The following is an 18,836-nucleotide window of genomic DNA, read 5'->3' as shown; positions in this document are numbered from 1 at the left end:
ACATTTATTTTGTGCCATACATTTTTTTACAATTACTAAAGAAAAATATAAAATGCTACTTCTGCTGTATATGAATACTGCATACATTAGAAACTACTATGAGGTTTTTCAGGCACAGTTTGTCAGGCTTTATAGCTCTGGAGCTTGCCCTTTGGTTTGAAGGGTTGATTAACCATTATTGGCTTCTTTTTATTTTGTAAGTCTAGCTCAGCTCCCTTTGCTATGGCCACTGGGTCAGGGAACCGGCAGGTCCGCCAATCAGGGCGAACCTTTTTTTACAGCATCCTGTATGGGTGCTTTTAATTCAGACATGAATGTATGTTTTAGTAGTCTCATGTCCTTACTGTCTCCTGTCTCATACCCATAGTCAAGCCAAAGCTGTTCTAAAGCTGTGGCGTAGTCAGCTACAGTCTGCTTAGCGTCTTGTGTTTGCGTCATAAAGGTATCAGTCTCATTGTCCTGTTGCTCTTTCACCCAGGGTTTAAGGGCCATGATATATTCCTGGCCCAACTGGTCTGTGGCCTTATCTATAGGGACAGCACCAGGGGCCTTTGCCAACATTTAATTCTTAAGTACCTCCCCACCTTTTGTCTCTAGAAGACTCTCCATATCCGCCCAAGTGGCTTTATATGCGGTCTGGATACTTTCCAATTTACGAAGGAAAGTACTGGGGACAGTACGGTGGTCTGGCAAAGTGTTACACATGGCCAGCAACTCATTAGGGGTCCATGGCCGATAAATATTATAATCATGCGTTTCCACTTGCCCAGCTCTGACTGTGGGGAGGGTCTTATTGACCAGTGGGTGTAAGCCCACACAGGAGTGTGGCTAAGGCCCCCACAGGCTGAGCATCTCTTCTCGAGTCTGGGTTTTGTTGTCCACACTTAGGACATGTCCACCCCTCCAGGCCATTATATGGAGGTGGTGCTGTTGGAGAGAGAGATTTTTGTGGGTTATGGGGCTAATAGAACAAGCTTCATGAGGGATGATTAATTCTTTTGGTAATTTAATCACATCCCATATTTCATACACAGCCCCTTTGTCAGTGTCTTTTGCCTTATAGGCAGTCATAGTCATTCCCTGGGCTACATCATACCACATTGTGGCCTGGCCATATTTGTTATGGCCCAACAACCACCCCTTAAAGTTAATAAGAAATGTCTGCCATACTGATTTATCCAATGTTAAATTCACACCTGCTCCCAATTTCTTTAACATTTTGTTTACAGTCTTTGGTTGCTTCAGTGCCTTTGTGCATTTCACAATATCTATTGCAGAGACCCAATTCTCTGCTTCCTTTTCAGAGGAACGTTTACTCTGTGTAGCCCCCATCCTGTGGGTGGCTCCTTGTAATTCACTATCCAGGCACTCACACACCTGGTGAATTACAACAGTGCTGTTGGACACACTTCTGAGGCAGCAGTATTAGTGGTGCCGTGGGCACACTTGTGAGGCGGCACATCTTTTCTCTACTACCAGTGGTGCTGTGGACACACTTCCGAGGCAGCACTATTAGTGGTGCCCAGGGCACACTTGCAAGGCGGCACATCTTTTCTCTACTACCAGTGGTGCTGTGGGCACGCTTCCAAGGCAGCACTATCCACTGGTTGGCAACACTACAGTGTAGTCTTGCCCATACACAGAGTAACTCACACGTCCTCTCTGGGGTTATGCGCTGGAAACCTCTTAAACCCCTCCACGTTCTTTCTATTGCACAGGAAGCACACAAACACTGCTATGCAAATTATTATATACCTAAGTATGTATACAACATGCAGCACAGGAGTAAGCAGTAATGCAGTAATTCTTACAATACAATATCAGCAGGCACTCAGTACATGTGAAATTACACAGCATGACATAACATTGAAACAACCCCTGACCTCTGGCGCCTTTTTCATTTACCAACAAGGAACTGCAGGGCGCTTATCCAATCTTACTGGACAGCTTTATACACTGCCACTTCTCATAGCCTCCTCCAGGATAGGTCCATCAACATTTTTCTCCAACAGAACCAGAGGCCTCCAGAGACAGGGACCGGACAAACCAGTCAGCGAACTCTAGACTTTCAGCTTTGCCCAGGGGGAGCAGGGTCAGACCCTTCCTAGATTCAGCTTATGTCAGCCACGCACACATTCGTGCATTCATACGCCTAGAGACAGTTTGCACATATAGGGTAAATTAAGCAAAACATTCACCAGAACACGGTGCAGGCACCAAGTTCACACACCACACTGCAGAACAGCGAGCAGAGCTCAGGAGACACAATGGGTTACTTACTGCGGTCTTCCTGGGTCCTGGTCTCCGTATCGGGGTCTGCAGTTAGGAGCGTTGTTGTGGTGCCCGCATTCTCCACCAGAAAATGGAGGAAAATGACAGAGGTCAGCGCAGAGTTCAAAACTCTGCCAGGATCCCAAAAAGGGAGTGTCCTAGGCCCTTCATTTATACCCCTTCCAAGGGTGTAACCTCTTAAAGTATTGACATGATTGGTTTACAAATATTTCAACAATAACTTCTAATTGGTGCACAAATAATACTTCTAATTGGTCAGAACTGAATCCATCTATTGATTGGTTAGTATTCCATGAGCTTTCTATATTCTACTAATGGGTTAATTGCTAAGACTATGTTTTTTTTTTTTTACAAAATGCATACTTGGTTATTAGCATGTACACGTGGCTTATCTTATCTTAACACACAGTTGCTAACATTGTTTTTCAGCTACTAGCCATCACCATTTTCTTGTTGCACACAAAGAAATTAAAACACAAAAAGTCTCTTTATAATATGGAAGTCACAGGAAACTGAATACTTCTATAACACAGACCACCCTGCAATCCAGCATCGGTGGCCGTGCTTGCACAATATAGGAAAAATAACTAGCCTATGTGCGCTCCCATGGTCCCGGCCTCCAGAGAGGCTGACGCTTTTTCCTATAGTGTGCAAGCACGACCACCACTGATGGATTTGAGGGTGGTCTGTAACCATGGAAATGAGCAGTGTATAATCTGATGGAAAAATGAATCCAGCCAGCAAAGAAAGCAATATGGATAATAACAATACATTAGTTAGTGCCTTGTATTAACTTTCTCTACATGATAAATGCCACTTGCTGAAGTGAGACAACCCCTTTAAGTTGTTCTCACAGGAGAAGAACATCTGGTTCCAGAGTTTGCCTCACAGGGGAATTGGGATATGGTTTCTAGGAGTGGGAGCTCTGACATGTGCTTCCTCACTTCCCCATTATCAGAACAGGAACGTCCTCTCCTTCCTCTGTCTCACTAGACTGCAACTCTCCCTCTAGATGGAGAGCAGAACCAACCCACTTCTACAAAGAGCAGAGGAACAGGGTGGTTAGCCCTGTTCCTGCCAACCATTGCTTCCCCTGCTGGAATAAATGGCATAGCATCATATTACATTACATACATGGATAAATTAATGTCTATACATTACAATATGTAAGAATTTATTCTCACTATGAAGACTACTGTAAATAATATAGTAGTTGTGGTTAATGGGGGCCTCTCGTGCCCACAAGCTCTAACCAAGTGCCAACTAGATCCTTGTACATAAAGGAGTGGTAATGGCACTCCGGGACATTACACATCAAAGAGTAAAGCAGGTAAATAGTAGAGGCTTGGTATACTATTAATCTAATATCCAATCTACCCCTTGGTCCAGACTGGTGTCGACATTGTCTTATGAAGGTGAAGGTGAATGTTTCGGAAATTATTACGAATCCAGATGAATAAATATTGAGTGATAATGTGTTTCTGCATCAAACTGGCATCTTTGTCAAGGCCATATACACAGTACACAACATATTAAAGACAGTGAAAATATGTTTTTGACATGCCATAAAAGACAGATACAGGGATCTAACACCTGGAGCCCCTACCAATATCAATATTAAATTGATCCTGGTCGAAGGCCTCACAGTAGAGTTAATTGATAAGTGTCCCAATTTCTGGACTTTCATCTATTAGCCAAATCAGAGATTGGCTACAAACAGCATCACTTGCTTTGGAGGAACTAGCAGGTCACTGCATTGCACTTACAATCCATTTATTTTAGTGAGAACTGTGTAATGATTAATTCTCCCTGTGGTGGCGCTACAGGGAAATTGAACACTTACTGCAAGACTCCCCAACAGATTATGGATGATCACTGAGAATCCCATCAGCAGGATACTCAGTTGGCCATTTTACCATCAGAGGAGGCTTCCAACAGAATAAAAATTGTTCCAACAGGATGTTTTTTTGGAAACATCTCTTAAAATATAAGACAGTTCCTTGTGATAAACACGTGTGTATTCAGTTTCTTTGCAAGCACCTGCAAACACTATTGACATGTAGAGGAGACCTCTTTAGACTTGTTGAGTTCGGTTTTGTTTCATTTTCTCATGTTCCTGCACATTTCAGTTTTTTCTCTGTAATTCAGTAGTTCAGAACATATTAGTAATTTGGTCTGTCCTTTGGAAATCCTCATGTTTCAGAAAAAAGTTATTTGATTAAAATAATTACATTTGTGTGAGCCTGTTATTGCAGCTGCTCTGATCTTCTGGATTTGTTACCCTCATGATTTCCAAGATCATAACAAGATTGCGGTTTCACTTTTTATCGTGAGAAGCTTCAAAGTCAGCATGCCAACCTTAAACCACACTGAATGACCTTAGCTCTATTAGATAGATAGATAGATAGATAGATAGATAGATAGATAATCATGAGCTGCATTGTTGGCTCTGTACCTGACCTCACCTCCGCTGGCAGGATACCATTTGACCCAGGTGGTGTATTCATGTCTGCTCCTGCTCTGCTATTCTGGCGATATATCCACACTGCTACTGTATGTTCAGTCTTCATTATTCTCCCAAAACCTTCTATACCAACAAAGCAGTGGTTAATCTTAATTCTTCTGTGCTGTTTCTAATGTGTTAATCAATATTTGCTATATACACCCGGCCAGTTGCCTGAGGATCTTGGATGGACTCTGTAGATTCTGCCTTAAGCTGCCTAGTTCCAATATTTGTCTCTAGCTCCTTGTGATTCCTGTTTTTTTGTGGTACTTTTGGCTGTCCTTGACTGTCTTGCCTTGTCCTTTAATTACTAAGTTTCTTTCCTGAACTGCTCTTCTGCTGATGACCATGAATGACTACTCTTGCAACTAGATCTTGCTGACTACACTCCTTCCTTGTTTTTTGGATACTAAAGTATATTTGGCCCCAGTTTCCAGGTCTTGTCCTGTGTCTACTGCTTTCAACTCCCATGTCTCCATTGGGTGCTGCTCCTAGTATTTCCTGGTTCTGTCCATAGCTTATTCCTGGTCAGTTCTCCTGGTATCTGCTGGTACCACCCAAGGTCTGCGACCGGACGCCACTCCTGGTATTTCCTGGGCTCTGTCCCCATGTGTTTTAAGTCTGTGCCTCTTTGTAGTGTACTCTGCTATTGCTGTACTCTGCTATTCCTCTGTACCAATCTGGAATCTGCTGTTGAATAGCAATCTGGACTTCCTTTTACTTCACAGACTGATAGACTGTTTATGTTCTCTTCACATTTCTGTTCATAACTGCTGCATCCGCCAAAGGATCCACATTTTATATGTCACTTATGCTTTTCTGAACTCTTGCATGGTGACTGTAAGAAAGTAACATTTAACCAGGACAGATAGATAGATAGATAGATAGATAGATAGATAGATAGATAGATAGATATGAACAAGGCAGCACTCCCGTCTTGGTGAAAAAACTGTGGATCTTTTTATTACACCCAATGCAACGTTTCAGCTTATCTCAATGGAGCCTTTATCAAGCAGTGATAAGTTATAACTGCTTGACAAAGGCTCCATTAAGATGAGCTGAAACGTTGCATTGGGTGTAATAAAAAAAATCCACAGTTTTTTCACCAAGACCGGAGTGCTGCCTTGTTCATCTTTATCTACGTTTGCTGGATTCCCATCCAGGATCCCTCCAAGGATTTTTGCACCTGGCTAACCTTAGGAGTACTGCTATTTTTTGTTGTTATTGGCACTAAATTAATTTCAAGAAGTTTGTTTATTTTTAACACATGCATAGAATAGACAGATGGATAGCTAGACAGACAAACGAATAGACAGATAGTGATAGATAGATAGATAGATAGATAGATAGATAGATAGATAGATAGATAGATACAGTTGCAAGAAAAAGTATGTGAACCTTTTGGAATGATATGGATTTCTGCACAAATTGGTCATAAAATGTTATCTAATCTTCATCCAAGTCATAACAATAGACAATCACAGTCTGCTTAAACTAATAACACACAAAGAATTAAATGTTACCATGTTTTTATTGAACACACCAAGAGATAATTGGAGTGAGGTGTCAGCCAACTGGAGTCCAATCAATGAGATGATATTGGAGGTGTTGGTTACAGCTGCCCTGCCCTATAAAAAACACACATCAGTTCTGAGTCTGCTTTTCACAAGAAGCATTGCCTGATGTGAATGATGCCTCGCACAAAAGAGCTCTCAGAAGACCTACGATTAAGAATTGTTGACTTGCATAAAGCTGGAAAGGGTTATAAAAGATTTTCCAAAAGCCTTGCTGTTCATCAGTCCATGGTAAGACAAATTGTCTATAAATGGAGAAAGTTCAGCACCGCTGCTACTCTCCCTAGGAGTGGCCGTCCTGTAAAGATGACTGCAAGAGCACAGCGCATGCCTGACCTGCAGCTCCATCAGATCAAGAGAGCAGAACCTTCATTCTCGTTATCAGCGAGGGTCCCAGCAGTTGAACCCCCACCGATCATTCAGGGAGGATTACTTCAAAACCTGGAACTACCCTCTTAAAAGTACAAAGGAACCAACCTCACCGATCCCTTGCTCTGGCCATTCAAATCCTGTTTGGTCCCCGTTCTCTCTTTTTTCTGCTCCCATCTAAACACACAGGAAATGCCGGCTTAGACAGTCACTGACTGAAGCAGGTTACTGCTGCAGCCAATGATTAACTGAGATGGGAGAAGAAAGAGGAAAGCAGCAGAGACCAGGACAGCTTGGGAATGACGGGCGAACTGTGGGGGGTGAGTTTCAGTTTTAATAAATGTTTTAAGCCACCATTTTTTTTCATTCAGAAAAAAAACAAAAAACTTTCGTCTGCTATGGAAAAAAAATAATACAATTTCAGCTATTGTTGAGTGTCGATGGACTCTACAAGCAACCAGAAGGAATCTCAATCTAGCCCTGAAATGTAATGATGTAACATAAAATTGCAACAGAATATTTTTTACTACACTTACATAACATTTACGTAAATCATATGATAAAAAAGTAAATATGAAATTTCTGCCTAAAATGTTACAGCCAAACGTCCCTCAGAGAACAGCTCTGAATAAACTGTTCTGTACTCACAGCTCTATTTAGCATTGCCTCAATATAACGGGTCATGGAACACACTGTACTTACTGAAAGATATGGATGAAATAAATAACGCTGTTTTGTAGGGTTATTTATTTCTTATGTGATTTTTTCTTCTTCTGTGACTATTCAAAAATTGGAAAATTTCCAGCGGACAGTTTGCTAAGCAGTGATAACTTTGATGAAGATTACCCTTTGTGTCCAGCTGAAATATCAGTGCAAACAATAACTCACCTTCAATGCACATTCTTTCCTAGAAGTCTAAGATATATATTGAATATGATCCCAATAAAAGCCTCGCAAAATAATTTAGTGCTAGCAACACGGCTCGTTCTGCCAGCTCCACGTTTATTTTTGCCGACAACTAGATTTATTTGGTGATTCATGGACGTTCCACAAACCAATAGGTTATCCAAGTACAAAAGAAGGGAAATGAGGAAGAGGCTTTAGGTAGTGAAACCTCTGGTGATGAAAGATAATTTCTCACTCTCTTGCAAATTACTCGCAGGAAAAGAAAAACTGATGAAATAAATGTGGATGTTGGGATACACAAAGAAATGAGATTCTTCACACATAATGCAAACACAAACCATTTCTTAGAATATAAATTGGAAGCATGACAAGTAGATGCCCAATAAAAAGAACTGACAGAGGTAGAGCTTAATGGGATTGGGAAAGAAAGAAGAATTTCCAGGCGATAAGTGTGCATAAGGCTACAATTAATGTGGAACTAAACTCTGCAGGAAACCGTCGATGATTTGATCCACATTGATCCGTATTTTATGAAATTTAGAATTAGCTCTGCTCAGTGTTCCTCTTTAAGGATCCATGCACACCACTGTTTTAGTCCGATCCACATTTTTTGTGGATATGATGCGGACCCATTCATGTGCTGTCCACATCTGTATGTCCGTTCTGTGGCACCGCAAAAAAAATAGAATGTCCTATTCTTGTCCGTTTTACAGACAAAGATAGGACATTTGTGAAGGAGTAAAAAAAATATCTGCAGGCTCTCGGCCGGTATCCGTGTTTTGCAAATGCGCAATTTGCGTACCGCAAAACAGGCTACGGTTGTGTGTCTGAGGTCCTAAGAATGATTGCAGAATGTAATGGTTGAACAGCTGACTGTGCTTCTTTCGCAACAGTGGCACAAAAACCTGATGGTTACAAATCACTTTTGGTGCTATAAAAGGTTGCAAAATGTAACTATAAAGGGGTATTCCGGTTTTTCGATACTGAAGACATACTCAGGATAGGTCATTAATATCAGATAGTTGGGCGGCCTGACTCCTGCCACTGCGCTTCCCTCCATTCAGCTGAAAGAAGGAGTGTTCATGGGGTGCTGCATCCTCTTCAATGTTTATTGCTGTTGACAGTGTATCGGCAGTGTAGGTCAATTATAGCTTCCTCTCCTGTTCAAGTGCTAGGGTTTAGGAATGTCATACATGGTTTGTCCTGCTTAAAGGGAATGTGTCATCAAAAAATTTAAGGGGTTATCCAACCCCTATAATGTCCCCCCTTAATGCCCGGACCCCTCATAAAGGTCATACTTACCCTGCTCCCCGGCACCCACGCCGATTCTAATGCCGGCACAGCCACCGCTGCATCACCCTGTGGCGTGGATCAAAACATCCAGAGACGGGGGAATCAGTCAATAGCCAGCCACGACGGGGACGAGCCTCCCTAGAGTCACTCGCGATGCTAGAGAGGCTGGTTCCCGTCGCGGCCTGCTATTGGCGATTATCTGTTATTCTAATTCGGCCTGTAATGATATCACCTCTGTGTATAGATAAGACAGGATCCACCAGTCACAATAGGTGATTGTCAAAGCTTATGTATTCTCTCTTTATACAATGAACTCTGCACAGGTCACAGAGCATCCCTAGAAAACTCTCCCATAGAAGTCAGTGACGTCCCCTCCTGTGTCGATGACCCATGGGGCTGTTGTAAAACAATTCTTTAAATGCTTTCTAAATGCTGTTAAGAACAGCTCAGGCAAGATGGCCGTCGCCATAATCACGTTCAGGAAATAGAATGAATAAATCTGCAATCAGAAAATTAGAACAGATTACAAACAAGGATACCTGCTACTATCTGATTTTAACTGGTAGATAAAAATTTTGGTCACACATTTCCTTTAAGACTCTTCTCTATGAGCCACAACAGAGATTCACTTGAAGGCTCACCTGAATAATTTGGCAAAAAGTAGCTAAGGGTGTTATGGCTTCCCCTGGGAGAATCAACTTGCCACTGCTTTGGGGAACAGATCTGCTCTGTGACATTCTGTATTAATGACCTGCCCGTGGAACATATGTTCTGAGTATGGCATTCGTGCAGTCCCCCCAGAAGGACTAATGCAAAGTGTTAGTTACCACTGACAGAGTTAGGGAGGGTTCACATCACCGTTATGGATTCTGTTTTTGCTTTCCTTTATATAACAAGGTTATAACGGAAAATAAAGGAATCCATAAGACGGAAGTCAAAACGGAAACCTTTAAGAGGCATCCCGTTTTGATCCTTCAGAATACAAGTCTATGGGCAGCATAATGGATCCGTCCTGGTTTCTATTATGCAGGAGTCCAGTCCTGCATAACGGAAACCAGGATGGATCTGTTATGCTGCCCATAAACTTGTATTAATGACGGAATGCAAAACGGAAGCCTTTAAGAGGCATTCCGTTTTTCTTTCCATCATAATAGAAGTCTATGGGCAATCATAACGGATCAGTCTGGTTTCCGTTATGCAGAACGGAGAAAAAAAAAGTCTTTGTTTTCCGTCTTGCATAAGGGGAAACAGACGGATCCGTTATGCTGCCCGTAGACTTCTATTATGACGGATCAAAACGGAATGCCTCTTAAAAGGCTTCCGTTTTGACTTCCATCTTATGGATTCTGATCCTCTGCGCATTTCCCAGCGGTCTTCTGTACTTGTAAGGGGGGGTCACTTATTATTATGACTTTCTCATTTTGTTTTCCCTTGTTACTCTTGACATCAATTCTGATGTGAGTCTGTTTGTACTGCTAGGAGAACCTGCTCAAGTTATGTGAATGGAGTAGGCCCACATCTAGCCCCTGTGGAGCATGTCAGTGTACTGAGGGTGAAACAAGTGAGAGCTTATGATTGACTGAGACGGGAGAAGGAAGAAAACAGCCGAGACCAGTGCAGCAGTATATAGGCTAAGGGGTGAGTGAGATTGTGACGTTGTGGTCCATTAACTTTTGTGGCAAGTATCGGTTACAGATTTTCCCACAAGACACTGTTTTTCACTGTTCGCGGCACTAAAAAAAGGGGACGTTGAGCGGGTGGGGAAGAGGGATGGCGGCAGGCACGTCTCATTCATCATTTTGTACTCCAGTTTTTGGCAAGGAACTGGTGTAGATTTAAGATTGTCGCAAGTCCCGCTACAGGAAGCGACAAAGTTATGTAGAGGCCTGCACCTCCACATAACTTTCCCTCTTCCTCCAGCAGCACAGACACTATTACATATGCTATGGCTATGGCTATAACCCTATGGTCTGCATAGGAACTGTAAACCAAAACGGTATGAGATGTTTAAGGACGACTATCTGAAAAGTAGTTTTCTTTTTTCTTCCAGATGCATTAGATCAGGCATCCTCAAACTGCGGCCCTGCAGATGTTGCAAAACTAAAACTCCAAGCATGCCCAAACAGCCTACAGGTATCAGTCCTCAGCAGGGCATTGTGGGAGTTGTAGTTTTACAACAGCTGGAGGGCCCCAGTGTCAGGATGCCTGCATTAGATCAACAATAAAATCCATTAGCACTGGCAAAAGATGATTGCAACTACTACTCTGCTTTGTATAATCCATAAAGCCTTGCATAGAACCTCTTGGTAGTACCTGATTTTGGATTTGATCCAACAATATAATTGTTTGTTACTATTTGTTGTTATTACATGTAATGATTGTGATTACAATTATTATTGTGTCTGTTTTTTTTTTTTTTTTGCTTTTTTTATCCCTACACTAAGTCAAACCCATGGGAATACAATGAGACAGCCTTAGAACACGTAGATTGCTTTTCATTTGCCACATTAGCTAATTATCTTTCACGCTCCACAGAAGATATTCAATTTAATTGGGTTTTGCTGGTGAAAAAAGCCAAGTGAGTGTGATGCTTTTTTTCCTTACATATCTGATTTTAGCTAATATTATCTTTCGGAAGGGGGCTCCTTACCAGCTTTGCGTGCATTGGTCTGCTGCTTACATATTGATCATTTAATGTATAGAGGCCCCATATGATCTGACATTAATAGTTACCGTCGGCATAAACAGTCTGTAAACATTGTCATCACTCATGCAGGAAATACTGACTCGATTGAGCTAAAATTGACCCATATTGATTTTTTTTTTGTTCAAAGATATATTATTAATTAGCATTATTACCATCTAAATGCTATGATACATCTCCTTAAACAGTCTACACACCCCTGTTAAAAAGGTCAGGTTTCTGTGATGTAAAAAAATGAGACAAAGATAAATCATTTCAGAACTTTTTTTCCACCTATAAACTGTACCTCTCAATTGAAAAACAAACTGAAATCTTTTAGGTAGAGGGAAGAAAAAATATAAAAATAAATTAATATGGTTGCATAAGTGTGCACACCCTTAAACTAATACTTTGTTGAAGCACCTTTTGATTTTATTAGAGCACTCAATCTTTTTGGGTAGGAGTCTATCAGCATGGCACATTTTGACTTGGCAAGATTTGCCCACTCTTTGCAAAAACACTGCAAACCTGTCAGATTGCGAGGGCATCTCCTGTGCACAGCCCTCTTCAGATCACCCCACAGATTTTCAATCGGATTCAGGTCTGGGCTCTGGCTCAGCCATTCTAAAACTTTAATGTTCTTCTGGTGAAGCCATTCCTTTGTTGATTTGGATGTATGCTTTTGGTCATTGTCATGCTGAAAGATGAAGTTCCTCTTCATGTTCAGTTTTCTAGCAGAAGCCTGAAGGTTTTGTGCCAATATTGACTGGTATTTGGAACTGTTCATAATTCCCTCTTGCTTAACTAAGGCCCCAGTTCCAGCTGAAGAAAAACAGCCCCTTGGCATGATGCTGCCACCACCATGCTTCACTGTGGGTATGGTGTTCTTTTGGTGATGTGCAGTGTTGTTTTTGCGACAAACATATCTTTTGGAATTATGGCCAAAAAGTTCAACCTTGGTTTCATCAGACCATAACACCTTTTCTCACATGCTTTTGGGAGACTTCAGATGTGTTTTTGCAAAATGTAGCCTGGCTTGGATGTTTTTCTTCGTAAGAAAAGGCTTTCGTCTTGCCACTCTACCCCATAGCCCAGACATATGAAGAATACTGGAGATTGTTGTCACATGTACCACACAGCCAGTACTTGCCAGATATTCCTGCAGCTCCTTTAATGTTGCTGTAGGCCTCTTGGTAGCCTCCCAGACCAGTTTTCTTCTCGTCTTTTCATCAATTTTAGAGGGACATCCAGTTCTTGGTAATGTCACTGTTGTGACATATTTTCTCCACTATTTTCTTCACTGTGTTCCATGGTATATCTAATGCCTTGGAAATTCTTTTGTACCCTTCTCCTGACTGATACCTTTTAACAATGAGACCCCTCTGATGCTTTGGAAGCTCTCTGTGGACCATGGCTTTTGCTGTGGGAAGCGACTAAGAAAGTTTCAGGAAAGACCAACTAGAGCAGCTGAACTTTATTTGGGGTTAATCAGAGGCACTTAAAATGATGGCAGCTGTATGCTGACTCCTATTTAACATGATTTGGAATGTGATTGCTTAATTCTGAACACAGCTACATCCCCACTTATGCAACCACATTATTTTAGGGTTTTTTGTTTTCTTCCCTCCACCTAAAATATTTCAGTTAGTTTTTCAATTGAGTGGTACAGTTTATAGGTCACATTAAAGGTGGAAAAAGTTCTGAAGTTTTTTACAATACAGAAGCCTGACATTTTAACAGGGGTGTGTAGACTTTTTATATCCACTGTACATACATAGGCAATGATAAGAATTAGGCATGGCATCAGAAATCAGAAGAAAATTGTTCTGCTGAGTGTTACAGCAATGTAACTAGAGATGAGCAAATTTTTCAATTCGATCCCAATATATTCGCCGTGAATTATGTTAAACAACGGCTATTTCCTGGCTGCTGAGAGCCTTTATAGTGGTGTAGAACACTGTGCCTTGTAGTAACACGCATAGGGAGCCTGCTTTGGTAGTGAAATAATACTGTGAGTCAGTATGACATGCAGATGACAGACGTCGCTGCACACTTCACTTATTAGGGCAGTCACGGGGCCAAAACTGACCATATAACTCAAGTATGAACTCAGTCGATGTTAAAGCCAAGAAGCGCACTCCTTTTACATCGTCGGCTGATTCCACATAGAACCTGTTCTATTAAAAGCGTATGCGAGTAGAGCTTCCCCGGACAGAGTGAAGTGGGGGTCAGCAGTAAGTTTGTGTTGACGTCACTGATTATTTTTCCCTTCCTCTGATCCGTCAGAAAAATAACCCACAAAAAACGGATCCTGTCTGTGGAGCATACGCCTTCACTCGGTCAGCATTTGCTCAATAATCCATCAGTATTGCTAATGCCAAAAAAACAGGAGTGGATGTAAAACAGAGATGACACGTGAATGGAATATTTGCATAGTCTTCTGTGTTTTGTACCCACTCCTGCTTTTGGCTACCAAATCATAAGCCAATTCTGATGCAAAATAAGAACCATGCCATACAGGCCTTACAGCTGTTACATAGACAGGATCCGTTGTGAGTCAAATTTTTCCTTCCTTCTGACAGATCAGAAGAAAGGTCAAATAAATCATGTAAATCATGATCTCAGCCAGGCCGAAATGCAAAATAGTGGCCCAGTCATGAAGTGGGAAGGGTGGGAACAGCATGAGAAGTCCACAGAGTGGACCTATCACATAGTGCTAAGGTGGAAGCAGCATGAAGAGACCACAGAGTGGCCTAATGACAGGGTCTGGAGATTGGCAACAGAATGAGGAGGCCACTGAGTGGCACAATGACAGAGTCTGGAGGTGGCGGCAGTATAAAGGGCCACAGAGTGGCACAATGACCGAGTCTGGAGGTGACGGCATCAGGAGAAAGCCACCGAGTGGCACAACGACAGAGTCTGGAGTTGGCAGCAGTATGGGGAGGCCCCTGAGTTGCACAATGAGCGAGTCTGGAGGTGGCAGCAGCATGAGTAGGCCAGAGAGTGGCACAACAACAGAGTCTGGAGGTGGCAGCAGTATGATTAGGCCACAGGGTGGCACAACAGAGTCTGCAGGTGGCAGTAGCAAGAGTAGGCCACAGAGTGGCACAATGACCGAGTCTGGAGGTGGCAGCCACATGAGTAGACCACCGAGTGGCACAATAACAGAGTTCTGGAGGTGGCGGCAGCATCAGGAGGTTGTCATTGTTTTCATGTACTTTTTGTATATTTGTTGTTTCTAAAAATATATATATATATATTCCTCACTTTCAGACGTCACAAAACCTCACACGACGTCATTTGGTCCATACAGCAAAATAAGTTTTGCAGTCACCCATCAATATTACCGAAAAAAAACACTTTAAAAGAGTGGCACAATGACAGAGTCTGTAGATGGCAGCAGTATGATGAGGCCACCAAGTGGCAAGGTGACATAGTTTGGAGGTGGTGGCAGCATCCGGAGACCACACAGTGGCAAGGTGAAATAGTGAGGAGATAACAGCAGCATGAGGAGACCACAGAGTGGCAAGGTGACGTAGTGTGGAAATGGCAGCAGCATGAGGAGACCACAGAGTGGCAAGGTGACATAGTGTGGAGATGGCAGAAGCATGAGGAGACCACAGAGTGGCAAGGTGACATAGTTTGGAGGTGGCAGCAGCATCAGGAGGCGACAGAGTGGCAAGGGACATAGTGTGGATATGGCGGCAGCATCCGGAGACCACAGAGTGGCGAGGTGACATAGTGTGGAGATGGCAGAAGCATAAAGAGACCGCAGAGTGGCAAGGTGACAGTGTGGAGATGGCAGCAGCATGAGAAGACCACAGAGTGGCAAGGTGACATAGTGTGGAGATGGCAGCAGCATGAGGAGACCACAGAGTGGCAAGGTGACATAGTTTGGAGATGGCAGCAGCATCAGAGGGCGACAGAGTGGCAAGGTGACATAATGTGGATATGGCGGCAGCATGAGGAGACCACAGAGTGACAAGGTGACATAGTGTGGAGGTGGCAGCAGCATCATAAGGAGACAGAGTGGCAAGGTAACATAGTGTGGATATGACGGCAGCATCCAGGGACCACAGAGTGGCAAGGTGACATAGTTTGGAGGTGGCGGCAGTATCCGGAGACCACAGAGTGGCAAAGTGACATAGTTTGGAGGTGGCGGCAGCATCAAAAGGCCACAGAGCGGCAAGGTGACATAGTGTGGATATGACGGCAGCATCCAGAGACCACAGAGTGCCAAGGAGACATAGTGTGGAGATGGCAGCAGAATCAGGAGACCACATAGTGGCAAGGTGACATAGTGTGGATATGGCAGCAACAGCTACATCAGGAGACCACATAGTGACCCGGTAACAGAGTGGGGTAATGGGTGGCAATACCAGTACCCGCTGATGAAGGTGGGTAGAATAAGGAGCACTTGGCATCAGATGTGTGGCATCAGGCGGGTTGCAGCATCAAAGTAGTAGCTGAGGCAGGTAGTCAGAAGAAACTGGTCTCTTGTATCAAAGTGTTGGTGTGGCACCATGGATTATCTAGTCTGATGCATCAGGAATTGGTGGTTGGAAATCCTGGCTAATCCACTGCTTGATTCATCTTGACAAAGGTCAGTCTCTCCACATTTTGGGTGGACAGGTGAGTTCTCCTTGGGGTAACTGATGCCACACTACTGGCCAGGCAGGCCAGATTTTCCAGGGCAAGCTCTGCTAGTTGCGGCCACAAATCCAGTTTGTCTACCCAGTAGTCCAGCGGATATTCAATGTGGGGTGGCAGGGTGCTGTCCAAGTATGCCACCACCTGCTGGTTCAGGTTCTGCTCTATGTCTAGCTGCCGCTGCTGGTGAGTAGAGATGTCCTTGCGGTTCGCTCGGCGGTAGTTTTGCGGCGAACTTTGCACGTTTCGCGATTTTCTGAACATGCAAACATATGGCTATGTCCAAACTTTGACCCATGACACATCCATCAGGTGGGACAGGACAGCCAAATGAGATGTTTCAGCACATGGACATACCCCCACCCTGTAAAAGAACCCGATCTGGCAGCCATTTTACATTCTGTGTTTTGCTAGTGTAGGGAGAGGTTGCTTTGTGGAGCAGGGACAGGCTGTTAGGGACACCAAAAGCTAGCTAATAGGGCCACAAAAGTCCTTTTAAGGACTGTTATAGGTGTGCTATCGATAGGTGTGATATACTGAGGGGTGTGATATACTTATAATATACTTTCTAAAATAGAAAGTATTTACAGTGCATTTGTATTGTGCAGCAGTTCTGTGTGGTTCTGCTGCGATACCGCAGCTATATATATGGACAAATGTTATTGTAACAACTAATTGCAATGGGCGTGATATACCTGTTGCCCCCCAAAAAACTGATTGAGTGGTGTGATATAGTTTCTTTCACAGAATACTGATTGAGGGCTGTGATATACCTGTTTCCCCAAATAAACATGGTGGTGTGATATAACTGTTTTGGTAAAAAAAATAATTGAGAGGTGTGATATACCTGCTTCCACAAAATACTAATTAAGGGGTTCAATATACCTTCTTTCACCAAATATTGATTGAGGGTTGCGATATACCTACTTCCACAAAATACTGATTAAGGGGTTTAATATACCTGCACCCACCAAATATTGCTTGAGGGCTGCGTTATACCTGCTTCCGCAAAATACTGATTAAGGGGATCAATATACCTGTTTCTACATAATATTGATTGAGGCCTGCGATATACCTGCTTCCACAATATACTGATTAAGGGGTATGATATACCTGTTTCCCCAAATAAACATGGTGGTGTGATATAACTGTTTTGGTAAAAAAAATAATTGAGAGGTGTGATATACCTGCTTCCACAAAATACTAATTAAGGGGTTCAATATACCTTCTTTCACCAAATATTGATTGAGGGTTGCGATATACCTACTTCCACAAAATACTGATTAAGGGGTTTAATATACCTGCACCCACCAAATATTGATTGAGGACTGCGATATACCTGCTTCCACAAAATACTGATTAAGAGGTATGATATACCTGCTTCCACCAAATATTGATTGAGGCCTGCGATATACCCGTTTCCATAAAATACTGATTAAGGGGTTTCGAAATACCTGTTTCCACCAAATATTGATTGAGGCCTGCGATATACCTGCTTCCACAATATACTGATTAAGGGGTATGATATACCTGCTTCCACCAAATATTGATTGAGGCCTGCGATATACCTGTTTCCACAAAATACTGATTAAGGGGTTCGATATACCTGTTTGCACCAAATATTGATTGAGGCCTGCGATATACCTGCTTCCACAAAATACTGATTAAGGGGTATGATATACCTGCTTCCACCAAATATTGATTGAGGCCTGCGATATACCTGCTTCCGCAAAATACTTATTAATGGGTTTGATATACCTGCTTCCACAAAATATTAATTCAGGCCTGCGATATACCTGCTTCCACAAAATACTGATTAAGGGGTTTGATATACCTGCTTCCACAAAATATTGATTGAGGCCTGCGATATACCTGCTTCCACAAAATACTGATTAGGGGTTCGATATACCTGTTTCCACCAAATATTGATTGAGGGGTGCGATATACCTGTTTCCACAAAATACTGATTAAGGGGCTTGATATACCTGTTTCCACCAAATATTGATTGAGGCCTACGATATACCTGCTTCCACAAATACTCCTCTTCTCTAGGGACTTAGGCACAGGGTCATTTTGAAAATAACAGGCAGAGGAAGAAGCAGGCCATTCTGCAGGGGTGGTAGGGGTCGGGCAGGTGCACCAGGCCAGAGCCTAAGTGGGAAGTTGGAGAAGGCGCCTGCGATTGCTTCAAAGGGTGCACCAGAGTTGGTTGAGTTGCTCATTCAGCCTTCCACTGCTGCACCATCTTCATCCTCTGTATGTGCACCCTCATCACTGTCTGCTGTGTGTACCCTCAAATACACCACCACCATAGCCCCTCCACTCGAGTCAGAGGAATTATTTTCCCAGACTTTACCAATGCACAGCCATTCTTGACATCGGATGAGGAGGTAGCAATCGCCGCCGCCCATCGGTCTAACGACAGTACCCAGGTCAGCCCAAGGAGGGAGGTCCCTGCTGTTGCTGCCTACTCCGAGATCTCAAATGTCATTGGTGGTAAAGGTGAGGATGATGACGTGTCGATGGACTTCACTTGGGTGCCCACAAGAGAGGAAGAGGAGGGGAG

Source organism: Bufo gargarizans, chromosome 8, assembly GCF_014858855.1.
Source record: "Bufo gargarizans isolate SCDJY-AF-19 chromosome 8, ASM1485885v1, whole genome shotgun sequence".
Taxonomy (NCBI): Eukaryota; Metazoa; Chordata; class Amphibia; order Anura; family Bufonidae; genus Bufo; species Bufo gargarizans.
The sequence above is the reverse complement of the archived record's forward strand: the minus strand, read 5'-3'. Positions refer to the sequence as shown.